General features: G+C 37.6%; 1 protein-coding gene across 1 annotated transcript in view; it reads left to right on the forward strand.

The window, feature by feature from the left end:
* Rbcn-3B (WD repeat-containing protein Rbcn-3B) overlaps nt 1–16,247 on the forward strand; it is a 357,208-nt gene that overhangs the window by 38,499 nt on the left and 302,462 nt on the right. The gene's annotated exons all lie outside the window — the stretch shown is intronic.

Below are 16,247 nucleotides of genomic sequence, written 5' to 3' on the forward strand. Positions count from 1 at the left end.
TGTGAGCACTACTGTATGAAATGAACATTCTAACAACTAATTCACGAAGCGTAATTTGCCAGTCTTCATCCAAGATTTCCTGGGCTTTTGTGATTTGCCCAGGAGTTGAGGAGGAAAGCTGACCAGATATTGGGTTATCTGCAACAGACTCGTGGCCTTCACTGAATCGCATGTACCATTTAAATATGACTGTCCTACCAAGACACTCATTGCCATATGCTTCATTCATCTGTTTAACTGTGTCTGATGCATTTAAGCCCCATCTAACACAATAATGAATGACACATCACTGTTCAGTCTGTATGTCCAATATGATACTTGCTTCAAAACATGTGGCTAAAAAAACATGTTGCTTCAAATCAGTGACATGTGGCTAAAAAACTCTCTTCATGCAACACTAGCTGGACAAATACTGGCATGCACACACAAAGTCATGCTCAGTAGCGATCAGGGAGCGTGTCTCTAATGGCAGTTATGGAAAGTTCTAAATGGGAAGTATTCAGGGAAGTAATCAAAGAAGGTTACTAGACTTTTCATACCAACAAAGAAATACTGTTCAAGGCTTAGACCTAAATGTATGTCAGATGAACTATTGAGACACATGGCAAACAAGAAAAGTGCATGGGTGCATATAAATTATCAGGTGATACAGAAGCCTATGGTAGATATAAATTAGTCTGTAATCAAATCACAAAGGGCATTAGACAAGCTAAGGCAGACTTCAAGAAGTCTCTGTCAAAGAATGCAAAGAAAAACAGCAAAGATTTCTATGCTTATATTAACAGTAGAAGGAAGGGGTTGAATGACATTGAGCCACTTGATGTCTATGGAATAACTGTTGATGACCCTGCTCAGGTTGTGGACAAATTGAATAGTTATTTTGCATTTACATTCTGACATGAGGAATTCTTTAGGGAAGGGGATGAGTGTTAGTATTTAACGCTGAGGAGCTAAATGACTGATAGGAAAGTGGAGGAGAAATTGTTGAAGATGAACATAAAAAAAAGGCATCTGGGGCAGATGAAATCTATCCAATATTAAGGGTGGCAGCAGAGGAGGTAAGCAAAACCTTAGCCATAATTATGAGAGTATCTTCAAGTCAGGGGAGGTCCCATTGAACTGGAGAAGTGCAAATATATCCCCAATTCATAAAGGGGAATCAAAAGACGGCATGAGTTAAACAGACCTGTTGGCTTAATGTCTGTTTCAGGGAAAATAATGGAATCATTGGTTAAAGAAGTAATGCAGGACCATTTAGACAGGCATGCAATTATACTGCAATCACAGCATGGATTTGTCAAGGGGCAGTCTTGTCTAATTAATCTGATAGGTTACTGTGATGCAGTGACAAATGTTATACATTAATCAAATGACAAATGGACTTAATATTATTAATGGAGTTTCACCAGGTTCAGTGCTGGGTCCATTATTGCTTTCAATATTTATCAATGATATTGATGAAGGTATATCAGGCAATGTCTAAGTTTGCAGATCATACAAAGGTTGGCAGGGTAGTTGTTAGTCATCAGGGTGAGCTACTGCAACAAGATGTAGGGAAATTGGGTTGACGAGCTGAGAAATGGCAGTTGGAGTTTAATATTGGCAAATGCAAGGTTACTGCAAATGGGTGACAATAACCCCATAGTAACTTATCAACTGTGTGGTACTACATTCAGGGTAGTGGAGAATTAAAAAGACCTGGGCGGGTAATTGTGCAGTCAGTCTTGAAATTCTGAGCAGCGCAGACATGCTGCCAGGACGGTGACCAGATAAATGCGCATATGAAAAAAGCCCACACGGAAATTCCGCACAGAAAAAACCCCACTGCATAAATGCTCACACGGATAAATGCTCACATAGAAAAATGTTCACATGGAAGAATGTTCACATTATTTTTAGTTTACAAAAAATAAATTATTTCGTATATCAAAATGCAACAAAATGTTGAATTTATATATTTTATTTCTACTTCTATACAATGTATTTTAATATAACTTTTGATTTTAATATAAAATAGAATATTTGGATGTAAATGTTTGTAAGGGAAATTACAGGAAATAAAATGCTCTGGTTTTATTGCAACTAAAGCCTTTTATTTTATTTATAAAAATACAGTCGGTCCTCGTATAGCACGTGTTTGCATTACACGAATTCGATCATACACGATTTATAAATAGGGGAACGTTATCTTATATAACACGAACCGAATTCGCTTATACACGATTCGCCTTTGTGTTTACAAGAAATGGCAGTCGAACGGGGAATCACCCCAACTGAACGCAACACGATAGCAATGAAGAAGAGTCTGAAAATGTATTTATGTGTTTTATATCAGTGAAGGGGAAACACATTTCACCATAATAACGTAAAAACCAACACAATTCCAGCTATCGGTATAATCGCAAATGCAATTAGATGGAGTTTACTACCAGTTTATAACAGATTCCACTAGCAGAAACGCAACTGGAAATTGTTTTTATTGTTTTATGGTAGTAACCTCCAGAAATATGCTTTAGTAAAATGTGAGGTGTTAATTAATAGTGTATCTCGGCCTTTACGGTGTTATTTATTCAGTTGCTACACTCGCGCAGCTTTGTTTATGTGTATCAAGCGTGCCACCTCGTTTTGTAATTGTGCTTTATTCCCTAAAAATTAGTAAAATACTTAAAAGGTGTGAAAAGGAAGCGTCCTGGCTAAGACACTGCAGATTCAGAGAGAAAAAAAAAAAAGCAATATCGATAAACAGAGGCGGACTGGGTCAAAAATTCTTACCCGGGAAAATTTATAGTGGCCTCATACTACGGTTTATGGCCAAAATCACACCGGCCTCCGGCCCACCGTGGTTTCCCCCGTAAGGCTTATGGCCAGTCCTCTTCTGTCGATAGAGAAAAAATACGAAATTGTGAAACGCTTTGAGCGAAATTAAAGACCATGTGATATTGCACGTGCTACAGACCTAAATGAGGCAACGCCGAGAATTACAAAGAATGCAGCGAAAATAAAAACAACTTTCATAGCGGGAACAACTCAAAGTGTAATTAATATCCATTAGATTAAGACACAAGAATTGGAAGAGATGGAACGGCTGTCATCTGTTTGGATAGAAAATCAAACAAAAAACAAGTTTGCTTACGATAGAAGCAAAAGCATTAGCAATATTTTATTACGACTTACGTATTATAATTTATACTTACATATTATAAAATACGTAAGTATTTTATTACGACTATTTTATTTAATATAATAAATTTTTTACGAATAAAATACGTATTTTATTCGTAAAAAATACTTTTTTAGTATTAAAAAATACTTTATTATAATATAATATTATTTTTATTACGTATTTTAATCGTTATAAAATACTTACGTATTTTATAACGATTAAAATTACCCGATTATTTATTGTGTTTGGTAATGTTTTGGTTCCAAATGTGTGTTCAATCTTGGGTGGTCGGCACCTAACCCTACTTTTCCCATAGGGCCTGTTGTTTATATTGCACGATTTTGCATTGCACGAGGGTTTCTAGGAACGCAACTATCGTGCTATACGAGGACAGACTGTAAATTATTTTTTTTCTGTCTTACAAAGTGAACTGTCAACACTTTTTGGAGTTTTTTTTTTTTTATCAACAAAAAAAATCACTGAAATATGTAATTCAGACATATTTCAGTGATTTTTTTTATTTTTCAAGGATTTGAATAGAATAGCTAATCTCTGCAGGTATTTCAGTTTGTCTTCTACCTGCTCATAATCCTGCACAAAAGTGGCCACCAAGTCATGCAGTGCATCATATCTTCTGTTTTCACCTCTAGACAACCTGCTTGTGCATTAGCCATTGTCAATCTGCGGCAAGCCAGGTCCCTCTTCAGTCCATCAAACAAAAACCACATGCTGGGATTACTGCATTTTAGTTTTATGTGACCGTTCAAGAGCTGCATCATGATGATTCCATATTCTTATTGGAAACTGGGGATCTCTACCTGCTGCACCCTCAATGTATGTGGAAAAGAAGTACCTCACTATAGCTATCTTCGTCTGGAAATGTGGCAGCAAGCTCATCAAAGACCTCCTCACATCATGGACTGGGACAAAGGTTAATGCAGCAAGAGACTTCAGTCTGAGTTTTATATTTATATCAGTTTCAAATTCAGCCTTCAAGCCAACGTTGCTGAGTTTCCTGATGTGACTTACACAGATGGAAATAGCACCCTTTGACCTCAGTGTGAGGAAAGGCAATCCTCACTGCATTCATGCAAGCCTTCTCAAAATTCACTAAAACCTTTTGAGGCACCAGATTTGGAACCAACAGCTTCATGATTTCAACCATTCTATTATAAGTATCCAAATTCTTTTTCTGTAACAAAATGTAAATACATGGCAGATGTGAGTTACCCACCTTGGCATGCCATGTATACAGTTGGTAAAACATGGTCTCTCCAAGGCCAAATGGAATATAATTTTTCTCATTGTAGTATGTGCATTTAACAGGAGAGAACCATTTTTACAGGAATGGGATGCACTTAAATGGAAGGGGTTCAAGAATATATCCTGTTGAGGCAGTGTTAGGTAGGTCGAAAAAAATGCTAGCTTGTGGTTGGGGGTGGAATACAGAGACTAATATATTAACAACAGCCACAGGCAGAAGTGTGATTCCTGTACTGTTTCTATTAGAAGATGCAGCATCCTGGAAAGCAAGGTGGTGGGGATTTCTGCTTGGTAAGGTAAGGTAAAAATGGTAAGGACTTATGTAAACACTAGAAGGAAGGGTGAATCGCATTCATCCACTTTGATACCAGTGGTTTTACTGTTAGCATTAGTAGAGGCATATGATGCAAGGCATATGATGCAAGGCCTGATGGGGTCTGCAGGGAACAAGCAGATACATATTCTGTGTTAGGATAACTAAGAATAAGATCATACTAAATGAATTTAAAGTACTGGTTAAGTCATCAAATGCAGACATTGTATGGATATCGGAGATGTGTCACTCAGACATAAGGGATGCAGAATTTGAATATGGAGAGTACAATGCATATAGAAAGGATAGACAAGGCAGGAGGGTGGGAAGTTGGGGTTACTCTTAGTTAAGAAGCAGTGCATCCAGTGCAATATTGAGTCAGTTTGGTGCGGCTAAATATTGGGAAAATTAAAATGAGAGTAGGACTGTGCTATATGTATGTCTAATGACTGTGATGAGTATAACGAACAACAGAGAAATAGTAGGCCAGTAAATCAGAATATTTTATAATGGGGGTTTTAAATTTCCAGGTAGACTGGAACTTCTGAGTTGATCTCTCTCTCTCTCTCTCTCTCTCTCTCTCTCTCTCTCTCTCTCTCTCTCTCTCTCTCTCTCTCTCTCTCTCTCACTCACTCACTCACTCACACACACACACACACACACACACACACACACACACACACACACACACACACACACACACACACACACACACACACACATCACTTTTGTGGATTTATTTATTGGATGATTGTTTTCTACATGTTGGAAAGACAACAAGAGATCTGATTATCAGCAGCAATTCTTCATGCATTAAGAATCTGCAGGAAAAGACTCACTGAGTGGCAGTGATCACAGTACTGTCAAGCATAAAGGGTAGGGCATTTGATTTCATTCAGGTGACTACATTTGTCTCAGACAATTTTTAAATTCCACACAGTGGCTAACCAATGATGTTGTCAACCACAAATTCTAAATGGAGAGAATTCAGAGAATCATAGAAACTACTAGGCTTTTCGTACCATCTAAGAAATACTGTTCAAGGTGTAGACAAAAATGGATTGGATGTAATAATAATGAGATTTGTGGTGGAGAAGAAAAATGCTTGGGATGCATATAAATTATCAAGTGATGCATATAGAAGATATAAACTAGTTTATAATCAACTCACAAAGGAGGTTAAGCAAGCTAAGTCAGATTAAGAGGTCTTTTGCAACAGATGCAATGAAAAATGGTAAGGACTTATGTAAACACTAGAAGGAAGGGTGAATCGCATTCATCCACTTTGATACCAGTGGTTTTACTGTTAGCATTAGTAGAGGCATATGATGCAAGAAAGCAAGCTTATGCAGCATCAGCCAAAAAAAAAAAAAAAAAAAAAAAAACCCTTCCACTTCACCCCTCCGTTCGTTCGAAATACCTGTCCAGCTGAGCCTTAAATTTATTTAGGCTATCAACTTTCACAACAAGGGATGGAAGTCTGTTCCACCAACCAACTACCTGCTGGCTAAAGGCAAATTTCCGCACATACATCCTACATCTTACATCTGTCTTTCCTCAATTTGAATTTATGCCCTCACAAATGATTACTCTGAGCAAGAGGCAGTATCCCATCAGCATTGAGCATGCTCAAACCATTCAAGGCTTCGTACACCTCTATCAGATCACCTCGCCGGTGCCTAGTCTCCAGACACTGTAATTTGCAAAACTTAAGCCTTTCTTCGTAAGAGCAACCCTTCGTTCCGTTCACTAACCTTGTTGCCCTTCTCTGTACTCGTTCCAGCAGCGCTACATCCTTCTTGAAATGAGGCCTCCAGACCTGTATACAGTACTCAAGGTGCGGCCTGACCATCGCCTTATACAAGGGAATAATCACCTCCCTATCCCTGCTAGAAAAATTCCTGTATATCATTGACAAGACACCATGAGCTACTCTTGCAGTTCGTCTGCACTGCTCAGAGAACTTTATATTTGCCTGCACAATTACCCCCAGGTCCTTTTCATTCTCTACCACTGTCAGTGAGTACCACAGAGTTGATATGTTGCTCTGGGGTTGCTGTTTCCCATATGTAGTACTTTACATTTGTCAATGTTAAACTTCATTTGCCACCTCTCAGCCCATCTGCTCAACCTTTCCAGATCCTGTTGCAACAGCATAGCATCAGTAGCGCCCTGCCAACCTTTGTATCATCTGCAAACTTGGACATTAAGCTTGATATACCATCATTAATATCATTTATAAATACAGAAAACAACAATGGCCCCAACACTAACCCTGAGCGACTCCACTAATAACATTAGTCCACGATGAGCAGGGTCTATTAATTACCACTCTCTGTCTTCTGCCACCCTCTGTCTTCTGCCACTCAACCATCCCTTTATCCATAGCAACAATTTGCCACCGATGCCACACAGCTCCAATTTGTGCAGTTTGTGCAGCTGTCTTCCATGTGCAACAGTATCAAAAGCCTTTCTAAGATCCAAATATATAATATCAAAGTTATTCCCTGCATCCAATTCTTTTGTGACTACATCATAGTATCCAATCAAATTGGTTAGGCAAGACCTTTCCTTAAGAAAACCATGCTGTGTCTGAGCTATAACTGAATTCTTGTCAAGATGATCCTGCAGTGCTTCTTTAACCAGTGCTTCCATTAATTTTCCTGGAACAGAAGTTAAACTCACAGGCGGCAATTTACGAACGGTAAGTCTACGGACACTTAAGTATCGATTAACTTCCAAATCTCGCTGTCTCAATTCAGAATAAACTAAGGATCCTGACTAGCTACTTACAGAAAATAATTTGATATAACAATTGGTTAATAAATCGGCTAAATATGGTTAAAAAAAAAAACCTCTCGTTCAACGGAGCTGTAACTTGTAACACGTGGATTTGATACCCTTACCGATACTAAGTAATAACTACAAAATCTCTATCTAAGTTAAACTTTAAACTACGTATTGTAACTAGGAATATATAGCTACTCTAGAAAATAAGTTAATATGCCAATTTAAGCCAATAAAACAGAAAATAAATCAGAAAAAACTTCTCTGTTCCAGGAGCGGCAATAAGCTACGTCCGCACAGGCTACGCTCGTTCCCAAACTGTTGATGAACTTGCTCAGGTTGCTGACAAACTGAATAGGTATTTTTCATCCATTCACACAGTAGGAGTTCTGTAGGGAAGGGAATGTTAGAAACTTTTCAAACTCCAACAGTTAATCAAATAATTTGTGATAACTGAGAAGAAAGTGGAAGAGAAATTGTCAAAGCTAGACATAAAAAAAGGCTTTTTCCAGTTATATTAAGGGAGGCAGCAAAGGAGATAAGCAAACCTTTAGCCATAATTATGAGAGTATCTTTGGACTCAGGGGTGGGCCCAGCGGATTGAAGATGTATCACTAGTTCAGGGGGATCAAATGGTGACAGGAGTAACTACAGACCTATTAGCTTAACTTCTGTTCTAGGAAAAAGAATAGCATAACTGATTAAAGAAGAAATGTTGGAGTGCAGTTATACGACAGTCATAGCATGAATTTGTTAAGGGGCAGTCTTGTTTGGATATTATGATACAGTAACAAAGGAATTGGATGCAATAATAAAAATAGAGGATGAAATAATTTTGATATCCTATACTGTACTTGGATTTCATGAAATCTTATGGCATGGTTGTGCATAAAACACTGCTATGGATAAAGGGATGGTTGAATGGGAGAAGACAGAGTCATTATCAATGGACACTGCTCTTTGTGGAATAATGTTATTAGTGGAATATTTTGGGGGACAGTGCTAGGCCCATTTTATATTATATGTTATATTTTATATTATTTTATATGTTATTAATGATATCAATTAAAGTATATTAGGCTTAAAATCTAAGTTTGCAGATGATACAAGGTAGTTAATTATAGTAATCAAAGTTTGCTATGGCAACAAGATCTAGAAAAATTGGGGAGATCAGAAATGGGAGATGGCAATTGAAGTTTAAAATTGACAAATTTAAGATAATGCATATGGGTAGCAGTAATCCCAGAGTAACATACCAACTGTGTGGTACTATAATTAGGATAGTGGAAAATGAATACCAGGACTGCTCCTGGGGTTTTATTAATGATATATAGGAATTTTGCTAGCAGGGATAAGGATGTGATTATCCCATTGTACAAGGCAGTGGTTAGTCTGCATTTGAGTACTTATACAGGTTGGGGAACTCATTTTAGGAATGATGTAAATCTGTTGGAACAGGTCCAGGGAAAGAGGATGAGATTTGTGAGGGGAACAAAAGGGTACTCTTACCAAGAAAGGCTTCAGTTCTGCAAATTGTAGCATGTGGAGACTTAGCACCTGTAAAGTTATCTGACTGAGATGTTTAGGGCTTTGAATGGATTGAGCAAGCTTAATGGCATTCTTCTGTTTGCTCAGACTATACATGTGAGTGGCATAAATTCAAATTGACAAAAGATGTTTGCAGGATAGATGTCAATAAGTTTGCTTTTGCTGATGGTTGATTGTTTGAACAAACTTCCATTGTTGTTTTGGAAGTGGGTAGTTTGAATAAAATTAAAGAACTAGAGAAACTGTTGGAAGGGATTGGAAGGTATTATTATTTAAAAAGTATAATTTTTCCCATGAATCAGATTTAATTTTCATTCATTTGATATACAGTATTAGTGTACCATGAATCATGATATTCAATGAGGTAAAGTTAGATAGCATGTTGCACATGCATTCATAAGCATAAACGATAGCGCTTCACATTCAGATTATAGCACTTATGTGAAGATAAATGGAACTAAACTTGCCATAAGTGTTTCACCTGTCCAACTTCCAACCAACCATTTGGTATTTGAATTCAAGGGCTGTTAGGTGAACTAAACATGGCAGTAGACAACGTTACACAGTTCTTCTACCCTGGCATGCCCATTTTCCAACTTGTGACTTCTCCTTCGAGGTCTGGGAGAAGGCTGCCACACCAGCACCAACTCTTTGTATCACATCAGGTGCAGTATTCTGACTTCCTGCCACAGACTTGAAACCATCCTACACATATGCTTTGAAGTCAGAATGATATGTGGAATTACTGTCATTCTCCCTCACTAAACAATATCCAACAAGATTCCACAAGAAGCTGGCATATATACTGCAGAGTTGCATGCAATAGAAATAGCCTTTTATCACATTAAATTTAGTGACTGCCAATAGTATGTGATATATACTGATTCGTCACGCATGTTATGGCTCAATTTTGTAATAAGGATAGGTGGAGTAGAACCAGGGTCTGCCAGGAGCAACTATTAATGATGTCACCAACAGATTGTCAGATTTTAAGGGGAGTAAAGAGAATATTATTATTCATGTGGGGACTAATGACATTAAACGTACACGATCTGACGATTTGTTGGAAAAATACAGGACCATGCTGAGGAAATGCCACGAGCTAGGCCATAATGTCTATGTGTCTGCAATTCTGCCCAGACACGATAGGAGGGATTATATGTTAAAAGCCTTGTGGATTAACTCAAGACTTGAAGGACTCTGCAAGGCTTTAGGAGGGAAATTTCTATCAGCATGGCCCACATTTGTAGGTAGAAGGAATTTATTTTGTAGAGACGGGATACACTTAAACAAAGGTGGCGCAAAAGTTTTTGCCAGTATTATTGAGGATACCTTAAAGGTTCAGGGAAACTGCTAGTTAGGGGGGATGTGGATAATACTGACATGCGTTTATCTGATAATATTGGTCAAAGTAACTCTTGCACATACCTCAAGAGTTGTTATCACCCCAACTGGACATATCATCTAGATGTTCTGGGGGCAGAAACTTTTCAAGTGAGCGGGTAGCTAAGAGAGCCTAAAAAACTTCAAGGGTTGTGTTAGGGTTGTTAAATACAAGAACACCAAGTCTTAATTGTTTATATAGTAATGTTAGAAGTGTCGTCAATAAAATGAGCGAATTCGAACTGCTGGTTAAAACAAGTAACGCGGACATAATAGGGCTTACGGAGACGTGGTGCCACCCGGAAATTGGGGATGATGAGTTTCAGTACGGCTTGTATAATGTATTTAGGAAGGATAGGGTAGATAGAAGGGGGTGGTGGGGTAATGCTTCTTATCAGAAGCAGCCTGAGTGCGATGATAGCTTTCCCGGATTTAGACGTTTCACATGCTAGTATAGAATCTGTATGGTGTGAGATAGTTGGAAACAAAGGTATAATGCAAGTAGGAGTAATCTACAGACCAGGTGATTGTGAAGATTATGACGAAAGCCTCTAAATGCAAATGGAATAGGCATGTAAGTGACAATGTCTTATTATGAGTGATTTCAATTTGCCTCTAATTGATTGGAGTAAATGGGAAGGAAACTCGACATGGGGAACAAAATTTTTAAATCAACTAGATGACTGTTATTTGTATCAACATGTCAGGGAAAGTACTAGAGAAAACCATATCCTAGACCTCATCATCACCCATGAATCAGATGACATAACAGGGCTGACAGTAGAAGAACCAGTAGCAGGAAGTGATCACGGAGTTTTACGGTGGATGATTATGAGAGAGGTAGCAGCAGTATAAGGCAAAGGAATGGGTTTTAATTTCAGAAAAGGAAATTACGATGCCTTAAGGTACTACATGGCCTCTATTAACTGGGTAATATCGCGCAGAGAATGAAGACATTTGAACTGTGGTATGCTTTTAAAACATTAATCACAGATGCCTTGAATGCGTATATACCATTAAAAAAATACTCCACGAGGAGGGTTCCAAGTTGGATGACTAGTGAAGTTGCCACATTACTTGAGCAGAAAAAGGTGGCATGGAAAGGTTAAAGAGCAATAAAAAGTACTGAAGCCTATAACAGCTACAAGATGATCTGTAATAGAGCCACAGAAAAGGTTCGACAGGCAAAGGCAGTTTATGAGAAATCACTAGCAAACAGAACAAAGAGGGGGGATAAGGAATTCTTCACATATATAAATGCCAAGAAGAGCAGGACAAACCAGATCGGACCTTTACGTAAGGGAAAGGGGATAGTATTAAATACACCAGCTGCCGTTGCAGATGAACTCAACAGTTATTTTGCATCGATATTTACAAATGAAAAACCTTTTGTGGCAATGGGAAATTGTGGGAGCAAAGTTAAAAAATATGTAATTAATGATATTGAAATTTCGCAAGATTATTTAATGAAAAAACTTTCGAGCCTACAGGCCAGTAAGGCCCCTGGAGTTGATGGAATATACCCTATAATCTTGAGGTAGGCGGCAAGTGAGTGCATTGAACCATTGAGGCTGATTATGCGAGCATCACTAGACTCTGGGGAGATTCCCTTGGATTGGAAAAGTGCCAATGTATCTCCCATACATAAGGGTGGCTCTAAGAGTGAAGTGGGAAATTATCGACCTGTCAGTCTGACTTCAGTGGTAGGGAAAATCATTGAGGCAATGTTAAAGGGTGGAATTCAGGATCATTTGGATCAAATTGAAATTCTCAAGGATACTCAGCATGGTTTTATAAAGGGAAAATCGTATTTAACAAATCTGGTTCGCTGTTTTGAAAGGGTCACTCACGAGCTGGATTTAGGGAATAATTTCGACATTGTTTATTTAGATTTCAGCAAAGCTTTTGACTCAGTCCCACATGAGCGGTTGCTTTATAAGCTGGAACAGGTTGGACTCACTGGGAAAATCCTTAGATGGATAGCAGGATGGCTTTAGGGCAGGAGGCAGAGGGTTCTGATAAATGGCTATTCCTCAGATTGGGTTGATGTAAGAAGTGGAGTTCCCCAAGGATCAGTATTAGGACCACTGTTGTTTTTAATTTTCATAAACGAGATCGATGAAGGGATAGAGAGCATGATGTCTAAATTTGCAGATGATGTTAAAATTGGTAGAGTAGTTAATGATCACTGTCAAGCTGAGCTTCTTCAGACAGACTTAGATAGACTTCAGGAATGGTCAGAAAAATGGCAGCTATGCTTTAATTCAACAAAGTGTAAGGTATTACACCTGGGAAACAGTAATCCCAAAATAACTTATTCACTTGGTGGAGTTCAACTAAACCCAGTACTGGAAGAAAGGGACTTTGGTGTTACTATACAGTCAGACATGAAATTCTCTGAGCATTGTAAACAGGTTGCAAGGAAGGCCCATACTGTCCTATCGATGATCTATCGAACTTTTGCAAGTAGAGATAGGGACGTGATAATCCCATTATATAAGGCTTTTGTTAGACCACACTTGGAATACTGTGTTCAAGTATGGAGACCGCACCTAAAGAAAGACATCGAGCTTCTTGAAAGGGTGCAAAGACGGGTAACTCGCCTGGTGAGATCGGTAAAAGGGTGTCCTTATGAAAAAAGACTTCAAATGTGTGGGTTGCAGAGTTTGGAAACTAGACACCTTAGAGGAGATTCGATTGAGGTGTTTAAGGCTCTGAGAGGCATCAGTAAAATGAATGAAGACGAAATTTTCAAGATTATAAATGATGCTAGAACTAGGGGACATAAATTCAAGTTACAGGGGGAAATGTTTAGATTGGACTGCAGGAAGTTTTATTTTAGCCGAATTATAAATTACTGGAATAAGTTGCCTACATGGGTGGTAGAGGCAGTTTGGGGAAATTCAAAGGTTATCTGGATAGTACCTTCGGGTCAGGGAAGCGCATAGGATGATAGATTTCATTTCCTTTTCTTTTATTAATTATTATTATTTATTTTATTATTTTTTTTTTATCATTGTTTTATTCGGTTTTTTTTTTGCTGGTGCAGTAGTAGTAGTAGTGGCATGTGATGCAAGAAAGCAAGTGTATGAGCTTATGCAGCATCAGCCAAAAAAAAAAAAAAAAAAATTACACCATTCCCTCCAAATGCCTGTCCAGTTCCTCCTTAAATTTATTCAACCTATCAACTTCCACAACGACAGATGGAAGTTTGTTCCAGCAATTAACCACCCGCTGTCTAAAGGCAAATTTCCGTACATCTGTTCTACATCTGGCTTTTCTTAATTTGAATTTATGCTCCCTTAGGTTTGTAATCTGAACAAGTGGAAGAATCCCATCAGAATTCAGCGTGCTCAACCCATTCAAGGCCTTATTCACTTCAATCAGATCACCACGCAGGTGCCTAGTCTCCAGCCACTGCAATTTGCAGAACTTAAGCCTCTCTTGGTAAGAGGATCCCTTCATTCCCCTCACCAATCTTGTTGCCCTTCTCTATACATGCTCAAGTAAATCTACATCCTTCCTAAAATGAGGCCTCCAGACCTGTATGTAGTACTCAAGGCGTGGCCTGACTATTGCCTTATACAGTATAAGCCATAGGCTTTCTTGCACCATGTGGCCAATACTAATACTAATTATCTGTGAGGTATAACCCTTATCCAATCCTGTTCCATATTTGGCAGATGCATTTTTCTCTTGTTGTATCAGAATTTGACATCTGGTTCTGCTGGATCCAGTTTGGATCAGGGAAATGAATTAGCTGATACTTCTGCAAAAGCAGCCATTTTTCCTTAGATAACTATCACCTGTTAGTCCCCTATAGAGACTATAGGCAAATAATATGCACCAAATTGTATTCCCAGTGGCAAGATTTTTGGCACGGGCAGGCTACAAATAAACTTCACCAAATTAAGCCTGTAATCTAGACCCACACATGTGTGAGAATTGTGAAATTCTTTTAACCATTATTCACATTTTTATTGAATGTTCTGTTTTAACTATCACACAATGTTTATTTTTTATGCATTTTATTAATCTGGCTGAACCATTTACTCAGACAAATTTTGGATAACAGAGACAATTAGATGTTTTTAACTTTTTACATTACGTTAATTCTGTTAAGCTGTTTGTGCCACTGTTCAACATATGGGACAGAAATAAAGTATTTTTTGATATTGCTATTGTTGATTGGTGTAGTATTTTTTATCCTATCCTTAGCTTGTACCCTAATATCAAAAAATACTTTATTTCTGTCCCATATGTTGAACAGTGGCACAAACAGCTTAACAGATTCTTTAAAGATACCGAATTTAAAATTATAGCTAGGCCTATACGGAAGTTACACACTATACTGAACAATCGCTCGGTTCTTTCCGCGTTCGCAACACAAATTAATGATCTAGTATACAACATTTCTTGCGGTGATTGCGACTCGTCTTACCAGGGTTCTACGCAGTTTTCTCTTAATATTCGTGTAAATCAACACGAAGCCTCAGTTCGTACTTCTCGTTCAGCAGCGTCAGAATTAGCCTTTCATGCCATTAACGAAAAACATACTTTTTTTATTTAACGAGGCCAAAATACTTAACATTCAACGTAATTATACGCGACTATTAATTGCAGAAACCGTTGAAATTAAATTACACGAGAATTCTGTTAATGTTCGGCGGCCATATTTGATCTCCGATGCGTGGACCTTTACGCGCATGCGCGAAGACATATAATCACTATTTAAGTTGCAGGTTTAGCCTGATTCGGTAATTTTCATTCCTGTGATCACGACAGTCGGTCGAAAAGCATTGTCAGCTTCAGGAAGGAAAATCGTTTTGAATATTTTCGTTAGATTCTTTTAATTGCGTTAATTTGAATTTTAATTGTTTTGAATTGTGTTGATTATTTATATTTTACTTTAATTATTTACTTTAATGTACCGGTAAGTTGTCGATTTTTTCGTTTTTTCCGTTTTGATTTCTGGAGGGTATCATACGGAAGTGTTCCACGTACTATATTGAGGTAAACTCCTCTTATTAATTTACTAATATTATTATCAACGCAGAACATATTGAGTATTACAGCTCTGATTCATACTATCTAATTCCGTTAATTTATACACATGTATTTGAATTTATCCTATTATACTTATCTTATTATATGTTTCCTTCCTTTGATGTGGTATATACCAAATATATTTTTTGATGTGTTTTATTTATCTTAACTTGGCACTTTATAGCCTTAGTTGCCAATGCACCATTAAACAGCAAATAACCAACTAGCCATAAGTGTTTCTATGACTTTGAATGGAGACTTCTACTTCCCAAATTCTGATTTATTGTTAGAATAATGTTTATGATTTTTAGCTTTTCTTTTTACACAAGAAGGGAATCCTTTAAATACAGGTTTCAGTGCCATTCTTATCAATATAGGTATGCCTTGTGTTATGTGTGTTTACTTGTCTGATATATGTGTATGCAGAACACACATACCTTGTATTTTGTGTTCTGCTTGTCTGATGTGTGTGTGTGTTTTCAATTGTCATGTATGTCTATATGTATATGTCTTGTATTCCTAACAATAGGTATTGAAATGTGCAAATTGTTTTGATTAAACATAATTCTGTGCAACTTGACTGCTTTGTGATATTATCACAAAATCGGCTGCATGTGATTAACATTACCTGTACAGCCAATGTTCAGGTGTCATCACGTTTTGACTTAGCAGAATGTACCACTTATGATTTTTATCCTGTTTTTGTATGTTATTATAAATGATTATAATAATAATATTATTATT

The sequence above is a fragment of the Mastigoproctus giganteus genome, chromosome 14, assembly GCF_048544385.1.
Source record: "Mastigoproctus giganteus isolate SK-2022 chromosome 14, ASM4854438v1, whole genome shotgun sequence".
Taxonomy (NCBI): domain Eukaryota; kingdom Metazoa; phylum Arthropoda; class Arachnida; order Uropygi; family Thelyphonidae; genus Mastigoproctus; species Mastigoproctus giganteus.